General features: G+C 45.0%; 1 protein-coding gene and 3 non-coding genes across 4 annotated transcripts in view; 3 read left to right on the forward strand and 1 right to left on the reverse strand.

Annotated features, from left to right (window-relative positions):
• LOC144670420 (histone H2B-like) overlaps positions 1–16,713 on the reverse strand; it is a 528,756-nt gene that overhangs the window by 335,959 nt on the left and 176,084 nt on the right. The window lies entirely within an intron of this gene.
• Positions 2,250–2,339, forward strand: trnap-cgg (transfer RNA proline (anticodon CGG)). The gene is given in 2 exon segments: positions 2,250–2,285; positions 2,304–2,339. It is a non-coding gene; the product is annotated as a tRNA-Pro (tRNA).
• On the forward strand, positions 8,929–9,018 carry trnar-ucg (transfer RNA arginine (anticodon UCG)). Its single transcript is given in 2 exon segments — positions 8,929–8,965; positions 8,983–9,018. It is a non-coding gene; the product is annotated as a tRNA-Arg (tRNA).
• Positions 16,425–16,507, forward strand: trnal-cag (transfer RNA leucine (anticodon CAG)). The gene has a single exon. It is a non-coding gene; the product is annotated as a tRNA-Leu (tRNA).

Consider the following 16,713-nt stretch of genomic DNA (forward strand, 5'->3'; position numbering starts at 1 on the left):
ATGAATGGTTAGGTGAGTGACGTGTGTAGGTAGATAGCTGGCTGAGTGAATGAGTTTGGTGGGTGAGTGCGTAGGTGGGTCTGATGGTTTAAGTGCGTGACCGCGTCAACATACAGGTTGGGAGCCAGTCAGGAGATCCGCGGAGAGGTCAGCTGGTCGGATCGGGGCGACTGAGTATTCGGTTGCGCAGTAACCCAGGTGATAGACAAGAAGTTAAACTGTTTACCCTTTCCTGGGCATCTAGCAAGCTAATTGTTTGGGATTTGTCCCAAGTTTCTGACTCTAGTTCCGGGTCGGAGGCATTCGAGGAGAGTCCACGGCAGGAGGGGTGAATGTAAACTTCCGGGGATGTTCTCACGTTGGTCCACATGGGAAAGACCTTTTGGCTGAGTTTGTTGACACCGGAACAGCAGAGAGCACGCGCTCCACACGTGGAGTTTCAGTGTCTGTGACGTCAAAGCCAGTGACGCTCCAGGTCACTTTCAGCAGCGGAGATGGTGCAGATCAAACTCAGCCCGAAATGAACACTGTTTTTGCTGTGTTCCGCTCGCTGGCCCACTCCCGAGTCGGAATTCAGTCTATAAATGTTTAAAAATATTTCTTTAAGTGCATGTTGGTCCCACAAATGGTGAGACTGGAGAATTAATAATGGAAAACAAGGAACTGGCAGAACTGTTGAACGGGTATTTTGTTTCTGCCTTCACTGTAGAAGAAGGACATATAGAGTGTACAGAGCGATAGAAATTGGTTGGGTGATTCGCAGATGCAGAATAACTTGGGAAAATGTGAACTTGTCCACTTTGGCAGGAAGAATTTAAAAGCAGTACATCATGTGACAGGAAAAATGCTGCAGAACTCTACAGTGCAGAGGGTTCTGGGGGTCCTGGTTCATGAGCCTCAAGAAGTTAGTATAGAGATGCAGCAAGTGATTAAGAAGGCGAATAGAACTTTGGCTTTTATTACAGAAGGAATCGAATATAAAATTCTGGAAGTTTCCCCACAGTCATACACAGTTGGTGAGACAGCATCTGGTGGACTGTGGACAGTCTTGGCCTCCTTAGTTAAGAAAGGATATAATTGCATTACTGCAGGTCAGAGCAGATTCAGTCGACTGGTCCCTGGAATGCAAGGGTTTTCATTTGAGGAAAAGTTGAGGAGGTTGGGCCTATACCCATTGGAGTTTGAAGAATGGGAGGTTGTCTTATTGAAAGATATAAAATCCTGAGGGGACTTGACAGGGTGGCTGCTGAGGCTATGTTTCCTTTTGTGGGGGACTCTACAATCAGGTCACTCAGTTTAAAAATTTCGGGCTCTCCCATTTCAGACTGACAGAAGGTAATTTGTTTTTTTCTCTCTCTCAGTGGGACATTAATCTGTGGATTTCTCTTCCCCAGAGAGCAGTGGAGGCTGGGTCATTGAAAATGTTCAAGGCTGAGTTGGAGAGACTTTTGACAAAGGAATGAGTAAAGAATTATGGGGGGCAGACAGGAAAGTGGAGTTGCGGCCACATTCAGATCAGCCATGCTGGAGCTGCTTCGAGGGGCTGAATGGCCTGTTACTGCTCCTGATTTTCGTGTTATTGTTCTTGTGTGCCTCTCTCGGCACTGCTGTCCCTGGCCTGCTCACGGTCTCGCTTGCCGGACTGCTCGGCGCCTCAGTAACCTCCCGCTCTCCGGCCTGCTCCCTACCACTCACCGCCTCACTTGTTGTTCTGCTTGTCACCATCTCCTCAGTTCTTGTGGTGAGATGGGCGGCGACAGGTGTCAGGAGGAAGGTGCCGAGTGGGAGGTGAGCGGCTTGGTAGTCGGGTAGCGAGCGGTGCGGCATAAGGGTTGGAGTGTAGCGCAGCGAGCGAGGCGGCGAGGGTCTGGGGTCTGTGCACCTGGCATTCGGGAGCATGGGAGTGAGTGGGAGGCAGCAAGTGGGCGACCGTCAACGGCTGAACAACGAGGACGTCAGCGGTGGGAGGAACGGCGCACGCACCGGCAGACTGAGTGGGTGCCGAGTTCCTGTTCCAGCTCGGTGTCAGGAGTTACAGTGTAAAACTGATCACAATTCTAGCATTGCTGAGTTCTGATGAAATGTCATCGACCTGAAACGTGAACACCCTTTCACTGTCCACGCTGCTGCCTGCCATGAGGTGCAATTCTTAATTGTTTTCTGGTGTTACGACAGAAACCCGAAAGGAGGATTGACGCACTCTGGAGGACAATGAATGCACATAGCGATTATCTCGCTTACCTGTAGAAGGCTCGTTGGTCTAGAGGTATGATTCTCGCTTCGGGATTTTCGTTAACTGATCGTGCGAGAGGTCCCGGGTTCAAATCCTGGACGAGCCCTCGTGTGTTGCTACTTGTGATGTATGTTTTTTTACGAGCGAAAAGGCGGGTTTTACTTAAACCCGGGCGAGTTTTTAGAACCTGAGAAGTCATTATAACCAAATTATCACTGCAAAACAGGTGGAGTAAATGAAGAAACTGTTGCTCATGTAATCGGACGGTTAATTTATCCTAATAAGAGAATGAGTGTAACTGAAACTTGAGTTTTCTTGCCGGCTCCATGGATACTGCCTGGCCTAGACACTGCCTGGTGTATTTCTTCAATGTTCTCTTTTACCTAGAGCGCTCTGAAAGAATGACTGGTATCTTTTGGGTGCCAATGAATGTCTATATTGTCTGAGTTATATACATACAGTTATATTATTGGTCTCGCCGTGTGATTCTCGCTATGGGACGTTTCATAAGTGAGAATGTGAGCGGTCTATGTTTCAAATCACAGGCGAGCTCTCACGTGTTGTTATTTGTCGTGTAAGTCGCCCAGTGCATTGTCTAAAACTCATTGCGGTCTATCTAGGGCGGTTTACTTATCTCAGGGGTCAGTTTGAGAACTGGACCCACCATTGCAGAGAACTCATCGATGAAACACACATGAAGGAAATGAAGGCAATTTGAAAAAAAAACAATTGCCCACTTAATCACACTGTAATGTTACCCGAACACACTAATTAGACAATCCCATTTTCTGGATGAATGCATTCGGCTGTTGTATTCTCTGAGAGAATTGTAAACTTTTCTGATACGGCCAGGTCTGGGAGCCCCATAGTGAGAATTTGATTTGATTATATTTTGTTTGTGTTCTAGGAATTGTACTGAGCAGAAAGTGAGCCGTTTCACCTCGATCGATATTTTAGTGTAAAGATAATAAACAATTTCAGGAGAAGGTATTTGATTGGCTGTGTGTGCTTAAAGTTGATTAGGACCAGACGCAGACGTGGTGCATCCAGAATACTGAGGCAGGAGAGCAGGAATTGCAGGGCCGCTGGCCAGAATTTTCCAATATTCCTTAGACTCGCGGTGGTGACAGCGGAGTGGAGAATTGCTATTGTAACATCCTTGTTCAAATAAATGTGTAAGGATAAGCCCAGAAACTACAGGGCAGTCAGTTTAACCTGGGTGGTGAGCTACCTTTCAGAAAGGAAAATTCCCGACAACATGAAAATTACCTCGGGAAAATTCACATTAATAAGTAAAACCAGCATGGATTATGTTATAGTCCCAGCTGAGATTACCCCTGGACAATCCTAAACCCAGAGTGGAACCCAGCTTGATAGATCCTAACTTTTATTTGTTTGGTTAAATACGTGGAAAGTAGCTTCTGAACAGAGTCACAGGAGTCAGCTGATCAACTTTTAGCAAAAAATAATTAAAACATTCATTCAACGAGAAAAGATGAATCATGTTACAATACTCTTTCACCCACAACTACAACTTTACAGGTGGAGACAGGTTTGTAAGGACAACGCAAGTTGCAAAATCTATTTTATTCTTTAATTTCCACAGTAATTACACAAGCCATGTATCAATAGGCACCCTGTGGTAAGGCACACCAGACCCTGAAACCAAGTGACAGATGCCACCTTAACCAGATGCTATGGATCTCTCCTCAACTCCCCCCAGAAGCTTGTCAAGCCGTGAGTCAACCAGGTTCACTGCACTCTGCCTTTCACACGAGTATTTCCAATCTCTGCTCTCTACACTTCGCCTTGGCATCTTCTCCCAAACCAATGCTTTCACTCCGATGCCTTCCACAAAAGTTCAGCTCCAGGGTTTCGAACTATCCTTGCAATGTTCCTCTCCCATGGGTCACCACATGCATACAAGCTATCTTCGATGCACTCTCTCTCATCGACTCAGCTGTCAACAGTACGCTACTGCTTCACGTGCCCATGGCAAAGATTTAAAGACCTTCAGTTGTCTCTTTGGCCCTTTTTGCCCCTTGCCAGCTGTTCTCCCTTAAAATTTGTTTTCTGCAGCTTTTGTGCCTTTCACCTTGAAGCTTGAAGCCATTCCCTCTGCCCCTCACTCTTAAATTCATTAACAGGACCTGTTTGAGGTTCCCATCCTTCCTTTGACCAGAAGGTCTGTTTTGGACTTTCCCCTCTTCCACTCCCCTGGATTTTGGGATTTTTCTTTCGTTTGGGACTAACTATCTGCCCCCTTTTCCAGTCTCTCTTGGCAGCAACTTTCAAAAACCAACCGAGGTCCGCAGCTTCCAAATCAAAACTGCAGTTTCTCTCCTTCTGTGTGTGTGTCTGTGGGAGGGACCTGCCTCTCTGCCTCCCTCTTGCTAGGCAACAGCCCAATTCTTCTACTGATGTGTTTGCTTCACTTCTTAAGTCATAAGCCTGATTGGCGATGCAAGCACCTTTTAAAAATGAAACTAAAACTCATTTGACCTTTCTTAACACACATACAGAAATACAAATCAAACTTAAACTTTACAGCTAAAACTCAATCCTAACAATTGCAAATACCAGTCTAACTTACTTAAAACTCTCTACTTCCTAACTATTTGGTAAGAACAAATCGTGTTATTTAACTTCAATTAGTTTTTTTTTGATGCAACAGCAAAGCATTTTGAAGAGGGTGAAGCCCTTGATGTGATTTACATGGACTTGCAAAAGGCATTTGATAAAGTGATGGACAAAAGACTTCTGAGGAAAGTTAGAGCTCATTGAATAGAAGGGACAATAGCAGCACAGATACGAAATGAGCTGAGTGACGGGAACCAAAGATTTGTGGTGAACTGTTGCATTTTGGACTGGAGAAAGTTATCTTGTGGAACTCTCCAGGTCTCTCGGGGACTTGTGGGGTATCGGGAACTGGTGGAAAAATAGAGTTGAGACCCAAGGTCAACCATGATATCATCGAATGGCAGGGTAGGCGCGATGGGCCATGTGATCTACTGCTTCTCCTATTTCTTGTGTCCAGTGTCAGGGCCCCTGCTCTTCCTGCAATTCATCAGCCAGATCTTGTTGCAAGCTCACAATTCCAACATTTGCCGATGATACAAAATTTAGAAGCACTGTGAACTGTGAGGAGGATAGTGTAGAACTCCAAAGGGATCTAGAAATGTGGATTGAATGGGCGGACAGTTGGCAGGTGAAATTTATTGCAGACTAACCCGGTGTCATTCGTTTTTGTAGGAAGAACAGGGAGAGGCAACACGACATGAAGGTTACAATTCTAAAGGGATTGCGGGAACAGAGGGATGTGGGTGTATATGTGCATAAATCATTTATCGTCACAGGACAGGTTGAGAGAATGACCAGTAAAACAGACAACGTCGTGGGCTTCATCAATACAGCATGTAGCAAAAAAACAATGAAGTTATGTGAAGCCTGTAGAAAACATTGCTTCGGCCTCAACTGGAGTATCATATCGAATCCTGTGCATCACAATTTAGCAAGGATGTGAAAGCATTAGTGAGATTGCAGAAAAAAATCACAAGACAGATTCCAGGCATGAGGAACTTAACTCACATTGAATGATTGGAGTTGGGAATGTGTTTCTTGAAGAGATGGAGTTTGAGAGGAGATTTGATAGAGGTATTCAAAATCACGAGATGTGTGGACAGGGTAAATATGGTTTAATCGTTCCATTGATGGAATGATCCAGAACAAGAGGACACAGATTTAAATTAATTTACAAAAAAAGCAATTACCACATAACAATTTTTTTTTCTCTTGTAGCCTGTGTTTAGGATGTTGAATGCAGTGTCTGAGAGTGTGCTGGAGGCAGGGACAATTGAGGTTTTCAAAAGGGAATTTGCTCCTGATCTGAAAAGAAAAATGAGCAGTGTTACTGGGAAAAGGGTGTGGAGTGGCAGCAGGTACGCAGCTCGTTCAGAGGGACAGCCGAGTCCAGACGGGCCGAATGTTCTCATTATGTTCTGTGATTCAATGATCCCATATAGAATCAGGGACGTTAGTGAAGACTATGATCAACTGGTGAGCAGCAAGTGTCTAAGTGGGGTTCTCACGGCAGTAAGTGTTGCAATTTCCTGGGACAGGATGTGACTAAGTGGCAGTTTCCTGGAACAAAACATTCATAGAAATAGAACCATAGAAAAGTTACAGCACAGAAGGAGGCCATTAGGCCCATTTTGTCCATACCAGCCCGAGGACACTCAGGTGCCCTTTCTAATCCCACCTTCCTATGGCAATTCGCTATCAGACAAGTGCACTCAACAACCTTCAATCTTCTGTCAATAGTATAAGACAGGCACCAGAATCACTTGATAGAGAACTTGGGAGACATGGATTCATTGGCTGATCTATGCAAGTTGCTGATGTTGAGATTGATTCATGGTAATTTCACATAGAAATCAGTTTCAACCCAATGAAATCAAACCACGTTCCCACTCATTCAGTGAAAGTGCTGTTTTCTTTGCAAACATTGCAGAGTTATTTATTGAAATGCTTCATCTTGCTGTTTTGAACATTTGTTCTCAGTCATCTTTCTATTTTTAGTTCCTAACAAATCAACAACAGCTATTCACCGTGATAAATTACTTCTACACAGGGTGTCTCGGTTGGTGACATTCACACCTCTGAGCCGCAAGTTTATAGAGTCAAATATAAATCCAGGGCTTGAGGACCAAAGTCAATGTCAACACTCCCAGCAGTGGCTCAAGAAGGCAGCTCACCACCGCCTTCTCAGGGCAAATCTGAACTCTTTCCAATGTAAGTATATTCCCCCTTAAAGAAGGAAACCTAAACAGGACTCAATGCCGAACACACTTGAGAAATTCTCCAGTAGTTGTCACGCGTCGTTGTGAAATCTTGTGGTTGTCAAAACAGCTGAAGAAAAGCAAACCTTTGTTTTCTTTCAGAGAAAACCTATCCAACGCAGGGTGTTCCCTCCTTCTCGCTCTTCCTCATTCCCTGCACACGTTAGAGTCTGATCTCGCAGGCTTAATAGACGCAATCTCGGCTGTCTGTCAAAGGGCTGATCAGAACCTGTTTCCTTATCCAGGTAAACACCTACACAGAAATAACAACAACAACAAAAATATTGTAGGGGCTGATTTATTTATTTATGGGTTGTGGGCGTCGCTGGCTAGGCCAGCGTTTATTGCCCATCCACAATTGCCCTTCAGAAACTGGAGGTGAGCTGCTATCTTGAACCGCTGCAGCCCCTGTGGTGTAAATCCACCCACTGTGCTGTTGGAGAGGGAATTCCAGGATTTTGAACCAGTGACAGTGAAGGAATGGCGATCTATTTCAAAGTCGGGATAATGTGCGGCTTGGAGGGGAACCTCCACGTGTTGGTGTTCCCATGTGTCTGCTGCCTTTGCACTTCCAGATGATAGCAGTCATGGGTTTGCCTGCCGATTAGGCAGACAATCCAAATGCTAAGAATTTATTACGAGAAAATCTTTTCCACATGTTATCTTTGGTTCCTTTTCGAATGAATTAAAATCTGCCCTGGTTGGTCACTGACCCTTGAGGCAGTGGGAACAGTTCATCTTTATTAACTTTCTCTAAACCCTCTTGACAGTTCTGTCTGTGGAGTGATTAAAAATACCGAATTCCAGACGTGGGATTTGAGCAATGAGGGACTGTAGATCAATGATAAGGGAAGTGATACTTTGATAATCAGATTAGGAAATAGTTTAAAAGTTATGAAATCCGTCCAAACCTGTGCATTGCTGGTTCAGGAGCACAATGCGTCTCTAGGGCGTGGGAAACTCGGATTAGATTCCCGAAGTTGCCGATTCTGTAACAGCATCACAGTCCCTAAATTATTTTCTTTTCTTCAGGTGACTTTCAGTTTGCTTTCTGTTTTAGTGCAGTGATCTTGTAGTTAGGGAAATAAATTGATTTCAGCATGATGGGCGGATTGGTGATTCAGGGGTAGAATTCTTATTTTCCATCAAAGAAACCTGGGTTCGATTACAGTGAATGCATAACTCAATGTCTTCAATAATGTTTCAAGGATCAAAGTTCCGGGACAGATAAATACCCAGTTTCTCGCTTATCCATCATATATTTGATGAATACAAGTCTATAAAACTGAGATTTAAAATTAAAGTGCTGTTTCCCGATGGGATCTCTGAAATTCCAAGACCCTTTGCTGAGAGAGATGTTTCCTAATTTCACTCCGGAAACGACTTGTTTTTTGACTGAGCCCCAAAGCCCCCAGACCCTTCCCCCTCCCCCAATTCCAAAATTCCCGCCATCGCTGAAGTTTCTCTCTCTGACACTGTCGCCTTAACATGTCGGAAACCGCGATCAAATTGTTCATTAATTCGGGAAGAACGGCTTCCTTTGTTCGTGGTTTATATGAAGGGGCTGTTCTGTGGTTTATTTTCTGGAATTTAGCAGCGGTTGAGGGGAGGCCACGAGGCAGAGAGTGAGAGAGATTCAAAACACTACAGGAGAATGATGAGGAGAGGGTTCTGACAATAGGAACTGAGTTCCCGATCTCCCAATCCTTATTTTCCAACGAAAGACACAGAGTCGTACTCAGACCCTGAGGCCATGGATCTGGGATTCAGCGGATCATCCAAAAATCGAACTGAAAAATATACAGCCACGATATTTATTTACATGGCACTAACATCAGTTCCAGTATTACATTACTTGACCGCGTGGCCTAATGGATAAGGCGTCTGACTTCGATGGTACTTGGTGAGGTTATCAGAAGATTGCAGGTTCGAGTCCTGCCGTGGTCGTTTTATGTAGAAATCTGTTTAACTTTCTGCAAACCGCGGTCTCACTCGTCAGCTGAAGGTTCTGCGTTTCCTTCCTAACATGGCAGGGCTCTTTCTCAAAATGTCTGCTCTTGTTAATTTATGCATTAATTTCTAACTCATTTTGTTTATCTGATCACATTCGTTAAATTATTGATGTGTCCAACTGGAACAAAAGCTATGCGTCAATCGGTTTAATAAAATGCTTTGGGAGAATTCCAATCTTCTCATGAAGCGGCTCGATCATTAGCTGAATCTGCTGTCACTGGACTAACAATACAGAGGTGCCAGACTAATCTCTGCGGGCACGGGTTTAAATCCCAACAGAGCAGATTTAAATTAAAACATTTCCTAAATTTGGAATTAAAATCTCGGCTCAGTAATGGCGGCTATGAAACTATCATCGATTGTAGCAAAAACCCAACCGGTTCACGAATGCCCTTTACGGAAAGAAATCATCCGCCCTTCCCTTGTCTCTCCTACATGTGACTCCAGACAAACAGTAATTTGCTTCACTCGTAACTTCAAGGATAATGTGAGATGATCAACAAATGCTGGGCTTGCAAAAGACGCCCATAGACTATGAAAAAATAAACAAGTGGGAAACAGACACGACATGATTTTCAGGATGTCTACCTTTTCCCTTGAAGAATGAAGACTGGAGGCTGGTCTCATACAGGTCTTTAAAATTATGAAAGATTCTGGGAGGCTGAATTTAGGGAAAATGGAGCAGAGAAGAGTAGATAAGTATGTGTCTCGCTCTCACAAACAAGACATAGGCTGACGGGTCGCATACAACGTTATACTAATTAACTGCGCATCGGCAACTCATAAGAGCGGTAGATAAATTCCATCCGCAATGTCTCCGCGGCACCCTCCAGATTCCGTGGGAACACTGCCGAACAAACTGTAGTGTCGTTCTTGAAGGCAGCTCCACCAGCATTCAGGCCAAACTCCTGAAAAATTAAGATAAAAGCAAAATACTGCGGATGCTGGAAATCTAGAACAAAAACAAAACTACCTGGAATAACTCAGCAGGTCTGACAGCATCTGCGGAGAGGAATACAGTTAACGTTTCGAGTCCGTATGACTGTTCAACTGATAAAGAGTCATTCGGACTCGAAACGTTAACTGTATTCCCCTCCGCAGATGCTGTCAGACCTGCTGAGCTTTTTCAGGTACTTATGTTTTTGTTTCTGAAAAATTAACTTGGATGGACTGCGCACTGTGACCGGATAATCGAAAAGCGTCGCATCCGCCAAGTCCTGTTTCCTCAACTCTCAAATGGACAACATTCCAGGGGAGGACAAAAAAATGCTCCAAAGACACTCTGAAACGTTAATTCAAACGCTGCAGCATTCATATTAATGACTGCGAGGAACTTGCTTCTCACCATTCAAAATGACCAAAACCTGCCCCCCAAGCTGCAGCGCGCTGTGAGTCCCCAGGTCTTCATGATGAGGCAGAAAGGCGGCTAAGAAGAAGTAACAGGAAGCAAATCCTGCACTCTGGATCTCACTACCTCGTGGGACATCCTGTCCCCATGTGTCCAAAGGTCTGTGGGCCGAGAATTGACCTGTTCACTCTCATGAAGACCCATGGCAGAAACTCACGGCCCTGAGTGGATGTCATCCTCGTATCGAGGGCCAGACGATAACCACTGCTTGTTACATAATACATATAAGAAATGGTCATCTCCATCCATAGTATTTCTACAACTGCCCCTTGCCGAATAACATGAACAAGTCTCCTCTGTTGTCAACTTCACTATATCAGAATGTGCTGCCATCTACTGGCCGCAACAGAGCGGTAGAAACTCACATTGTCGGTGTCGCGGAAACAGGTCAATGTGAGGAATTTGTGATGTGATGTGATGGGGCAGACATAGAAATGCAAATATGAAATACAATTTAGGAAACACGATTAATTAATTTATTCCCATTGAATCGGCTGCAGTTACAGGCCAACTATCGCCTGGAACAACTGAGACGATTAGATAAACTGCATTTAAGGGAAGTCTAGATCAGTAAAGGAGGGAGAATTAATTTCAGGGATAAACAGAGAATGTTACATGAAGTATTCTAGGTGGAGGATCTTGTCGGGCAGTTTACCTGTTAGAACAAATGGCCCAGTTTCAGTGAGGGATATTCTGTGTTGAATGAATCCAGATTTGCAAAGTGTCTCAGGGACTGACAGACACGTAATGAGTCCCACACTCAAACTGTGAACAAAAGACAGAGGGATCCAGAATGAATCATTAACTCAGGCATGACTGACTGATACACATTGAATCGCATACTCTCACAGTATTCAATGGACAGAATGATACAGAATGAATCATACCCACAGGCACATCATCAGAAACTGACAGATCCACGATTAATCCCGAAAACAAATCCTCTCCCAGGGACAAAGCGATAAAGAATGAATCTACAGAGACCGACAGATGGATAATGAATTCCACACTCAAACCCTGTTCCAGAGACAACATGGTCCTGAATGAACCCCACACACATACACATAGAACAGCTACAACAGAGAAGGGGACTATTCGGCTCTCTGTCTCTCCTGAGATGCTTCAGCAGAAACTCAGCTATCCCAGTCCCCAGCCCTGTCTCCATAGCCATGTAAACTTTTATCTTCAGGTGGCTGTCCAGTTCCACTATGAACGCCCCGATTTTATTTTGCCTCTACCACATATTTCAGACAGTGCATTCCAGATCTTCACCACTCACCAGGGAAGATGAATCCTCATGTCCACATTGGTTCGTTTAAAACCGGTGCTTTGCACCAATAGAAACTGTTTCTCACTGTCTAATCTGTCTCAATCTGTCGCTGCCTCGTTGTCCTGTATTCTCGATCGTCAAGCATTGTTTCTCAGTCTGACCCCATCCCTGCAACTTCGGAAAACCTCTTGGCCAACCCCTGCTCTTTGTTCGTATGTTCCATCAAATTACTCGATAAATCGGGATGAAGAACTTCCTTAAAGACGCAGTCATTGGTTTAAATGAAGGGACCGATCTGTGATTTAATTTCTGGAACCAAGTAGGTCCTGGAGGGAGCCCAAGGGCCAACGAGAGTTATAGAGAGCAGAAAAATTCAGGGGAATGGTGAGAAGAGAGAGAGCGAGCAATTGGGGCTGAGCTTCCGATCTCCATTTCTACAAGACAAGAGGGCCTAACCAAAAATTTGAACTAACCGATCAAGGGTGATATGAGGAAGGTTTCTTCACACAAAGGACCGTACAAATCTGCACCCCTATCCCGCAAAGTTGTTTAGAACCTGGGGGTCAATTCGAACATTTAGGAACTGCATCTGATAGTTTTTGATTGTTTGTTTGTTTCGCAATTATTTTAAGGATTATAAAAACACGATGGATGGATGAAGTTCAAATACAGACCAGTCATGAGCTGAACAGGATTGAGTGGAGAACAGTCTCCGTCCGTTCCTCTGTTCACATCTTCCTAATCCTGGACCAAACAAATCATCACCCACTCTATTTTTTTCTTAACAGTCAAAGTTAATTTCTCCTCCCCATCTTCATAACGAAAAACGAAATCTGGAGGGAACTGAAACGAGGCTCATTCCTTTGTTGAGAACATTTTCCTCTCACGATGAACGATTTCCTGTTGAATACTAGAACCCCATCCACCGGTCAGTTACCAGTAACTGCTGCTGACACATAGAGAATCCTGTCACCCCTGCATTCTCTATATTTCCACAGCTGCAAATTCTTCCATCAGTTTTGGGGAATATTAATCCTGAAAAATCACTCCGATTATGATTTTGTTAACAATAACCAAATCCAATCAACCGGGCTTTTCCCTCTCTGTTAAACCTCTTTCTCGGTGGTTGCATATGTTACTGATTGGACACAGGAGTTGATCAGTGGCGGACAGACCAACTGAATATTAGAGCAGTTTCCGATGTGGTTAAATTTCAAATGAAGTTCATTTATCATTTTGCCAATATATCAAGAGATTCAAACTAGTCCTGTTAAAGCAGAATGACAGTGAGTTCAGTAAGAAATATTTACAAAGTACAGCAATTTCTTTCTGCTCACTGTACACACATATAGCGAATTGTTTCAAACAGCAGGAGCGGAACCCGCAGCCCGCAGTCTTCATGTTAGCATTGAGCTGAATTTCAGTTTTGTGGGTAGAGGGGTACAGGGAGCGCGGGTGTTATTGTGGGAAATGAAGTCACTTTTCCTGTGAATGGAGCCGGTTAAAGAGCTCGGGCCAGCCTGAGAGTCCCAGAGGCCGGGGTCAGTGGGTAGCCTGGGGATAAAACAGGCCCCAGAGACAGGAAATAAGATTTTAAAGAGAGAGGGGGTGCGGGCGGGGCGGGACGGGGTGATGCGGGGAGGGAGAGGGAGAGCCGGGGAGGGAGATAGGGAGGGAGACAGCGAGGGAGAGAGGGAGGGAGTTAGAGAAGGGCGGAGCTGGAGGAAGAGAGGCAGCGGGCGGGAGGGAGGGAGGAACTTGAATTTTTCCACCACATTTTGCAACCTCAAGAAGACCTAAAGCCTGACGGCCAATGGTGCGGGGGCGGAGATGTGTCTTGGTAAGTGAGATTGCTGCTTGAATGTGCACAGCAACATCCCACCGCAGCAACCTGATCAATGACTATATAATCTGTTTCAGAGATCCTGTTTGAGGGATTAATATTGATCCCAGGACTCCGGGTAAAACTCCGCTTCTCTTGTTGTAAATAGTCTGGTCGGATTGTTCGCATCCGTCCGACAGGGAAATGGGGTTTCAGTCTAAATTGTGATTTATGAGTGAAATAGTCATGTATCTTTATTGCCCCTCTGTGGGGCAATACACAATTTGTGAAACATATTTGCCTCTTCTAGAATTTCAAGCAGTTGGAAGCACTGAAGAAGTCTTGGTTCTATCTTTACTAATTCACGTGAACTGTGATAATGAAATATAACATCTTCCAGGCAGTGGAGATATAATATAGACACCAAAAATGCTCACATACCACCGCGGATGTTGCCTTTTTTCCCCCAAGGAGACTCGGTTGAAGAGTTTCCCTTTTTTGTTACTCTGAGCTTCTCAATGTTGTAATGCTGTCTGCTTCATTCCTTCGTTCAACTGTGGGTGTCTATCTCTCATTGTCTGTGACACCTCTTCAATTAACAATCTACTTCTGCTTCTCCTTACAGAGTGCAATCTCTTCTGTCTTTTTTCCCTATGCAGTGAACTATGATTCAGTCAGCTGCTCCCTTGCTTTTTACAATGATGAGGTTGTGAGTTCAAAACTCATTCCCGAATCCTGACCACAAATTCAGGCTCACAGTCTAGTGAATTCTTTGCTGTTACTGGTGCCAGCTTTTAGACGATATGTTGAACTGAGCTGCCATCTGCCTTCTCACGTAAAATATACCATGGCACAATTTCGGAGAGGGGCGGGGGAGTTATTCCATGATGTCGGAGACATTCAAAACAGATCATATTGCCTTCATCACATTGCAGTTCCTGGAAGCTGACTGTGTGCAAATCCTTTGAAATTTTTTTCAAAAACATGATGAATGATTTCCTGTTAGGAAAAGTCAAGTTATTATTGAAAACTCTGCTGAGTGAGCTTCATTGGACAGCAGAGAAATCAGGTGAAGAATTCGAGTAAATCGACATCAGAGAAAAAGTCACCGTCAAAACTGGATCAACTCTTGCGAAGATCAATGAATAAAAGCTGAAAGCTCCGCGCATCATCAGTTCATTAACCAGAGACACTCACAGGGTGTTTTGTACAATGTGTCTCTAATGCAAACCTGAAGGAACGAAGCCTTACCAGTTCATGGTGATATTGGGGATGGAACTCCATATATTTAATAAGTAAGTCCGAATGAATAAACATAGGACTCCAAATAATGATTATCTGTGTCTTTGACGTGATTCTCTTCCCGTTATGCTGATACGCTTGTCCTTCTCGATGGTACATGTATCAGGGAGGACGCTGCTGTCCAAATACGCATAGGAATTAATGCAGGGTGTCCTGTAGATCGGACATACTGCAGCTAATATGTATTGAAGTGTTTACTGGAAGTAAGAAGCTGACACAAATTCACTGTACAGAAAAAGCCAGGTATGTTTTTCGGTTGCGGGCCACTGGATATTTTTTGGTGTGAATAAGAACAAAAATAGCAGAAGTTGGTTTGGATTCATCGGCCTCTGTGCTGTGGGCTTCGCTGCACTGCCCTGCGACGGAGCCGTAATTCCTTCCTGCCGCTGAATACTTTACGGTAGCCAAACAAATATTCACTTCTTACTTATTTTTAATCAAGAGCACACGTGTTGGGAAGCTCACCTTGGCTGCGCAATTGCACTTCACAACACTCCGAATGCAACAGACAGAGAAAGACACAGAAAAGCAGTAGGGACGATCAGGACACACACAGTGACAGACAGGAAAAGGTGCTCAAACCAGCAAGATACCGCCCCCACCCCACAAACTCAACCCCCCGCCCTCTCACAGCTGGATGAGGGAAAACAAGCCCAAGAGAGACAGGGGGACCACCCGCTTTCTCGGCCACTCACTTTAGCCATCACCATCCCAGCGGGACCAACGGGGAGGCGCCACTCCCTGTGGGATAGAAATGGCAGAAATTCCCACAGCTCCAGTAACTAGACCTCCTAGTGGATCTGGAAGGGACACCAACTTCCGTCCATCTTGAGAGAGTCACAGTTCCCTGTATGTGAATGTGGATTAACCCCTTATATTCCCTCACAGACTCTGTGATCCCCGGGCCCTTGCGAATTCCAGAAAAAAAGACGCTAACACGACCTGAGAGCTGAGCAGGCGGGAGAGGGGATGGGAGTGGGGCACGGGACTGGGGACAGAGACGGAGGTGCGGGGGGTGGGGGGGTGGGGGGGTGGAGATGTGGTGGTGGGGGTTGAAAGCCATGGCGCAGAGTGATGAATGTGATAACAGGCGACTTTAAAGGTCACAGGAAAGCGGTGCCTGGAGCTGCCCCGAGAGACAAGCTTTGGGTTGTCAGTAAAAAGATCTCCTGTAATGAAGGCACAAAATCAGAAACAGGAAATGCTGGAAATATTCAGCAGGTCTGAAAGCAGCTGCGGAGAGATATTCCCGTCGCCAGGATGTAACTCTCCAATTGGACACTTCACGTCATTCAGATCTTACACTCTCAACACCTTCGTGTGAGGAACAGGTCGGGCGGGAATTGGGTCTTTGTTGATTTGAGCAAACAGCAATGCAGCAATGAGAAGCTCCTCACCCCCCGGCGGCTTGGGGAAGGATGGGACTCAGATACAGGAACCTGACAGGTGGTGGAAAATAGGAAAATCACATCGAGCTTTTGAAAGCAGTAACGATGAATATGGAATTTAAAACCATTTATGCAGAAAGGAGCAACTGAGTCAGGATGGCCGAGCGGTCTAAGGCGCTGCGTTCAGGTCGCAGTCTCCTTTGGAGGCGTGGGTTCGAATCCCACTCCTGACATTATTTTTTCCTTCCAAGCCCGAGACCTCCACCACCCGGGAGGAAAAAGGCAGCAGATGCATGAGAACAGCAGCAAGCTCCCCTCCGAGCGACACACCATCCTGACTTGGAACTGTATCGCCCTCTCAAATCCTGGAACTCCCTAACAGCGCTGTGGACCTACTTACACCATATGGGCTGCAGCAGTTCAAGAAGGCAGCTCGCTG

The sequence above is a fragment of the Cetorhinus maximus genome, chromosome 31, assembly GCF_964194155.1.
Source record: "Cetorhinus maximus chromosome 31, sCetMax3.hap1.1, whole genome shotgun sequence".
Lineage (NCBI taxonomy): Eukaryota > Metazoa > Chordata > Chondrichthyes > Lamniformes > Cetorhinidae > Cetorhinus > Cetorhinus maximus.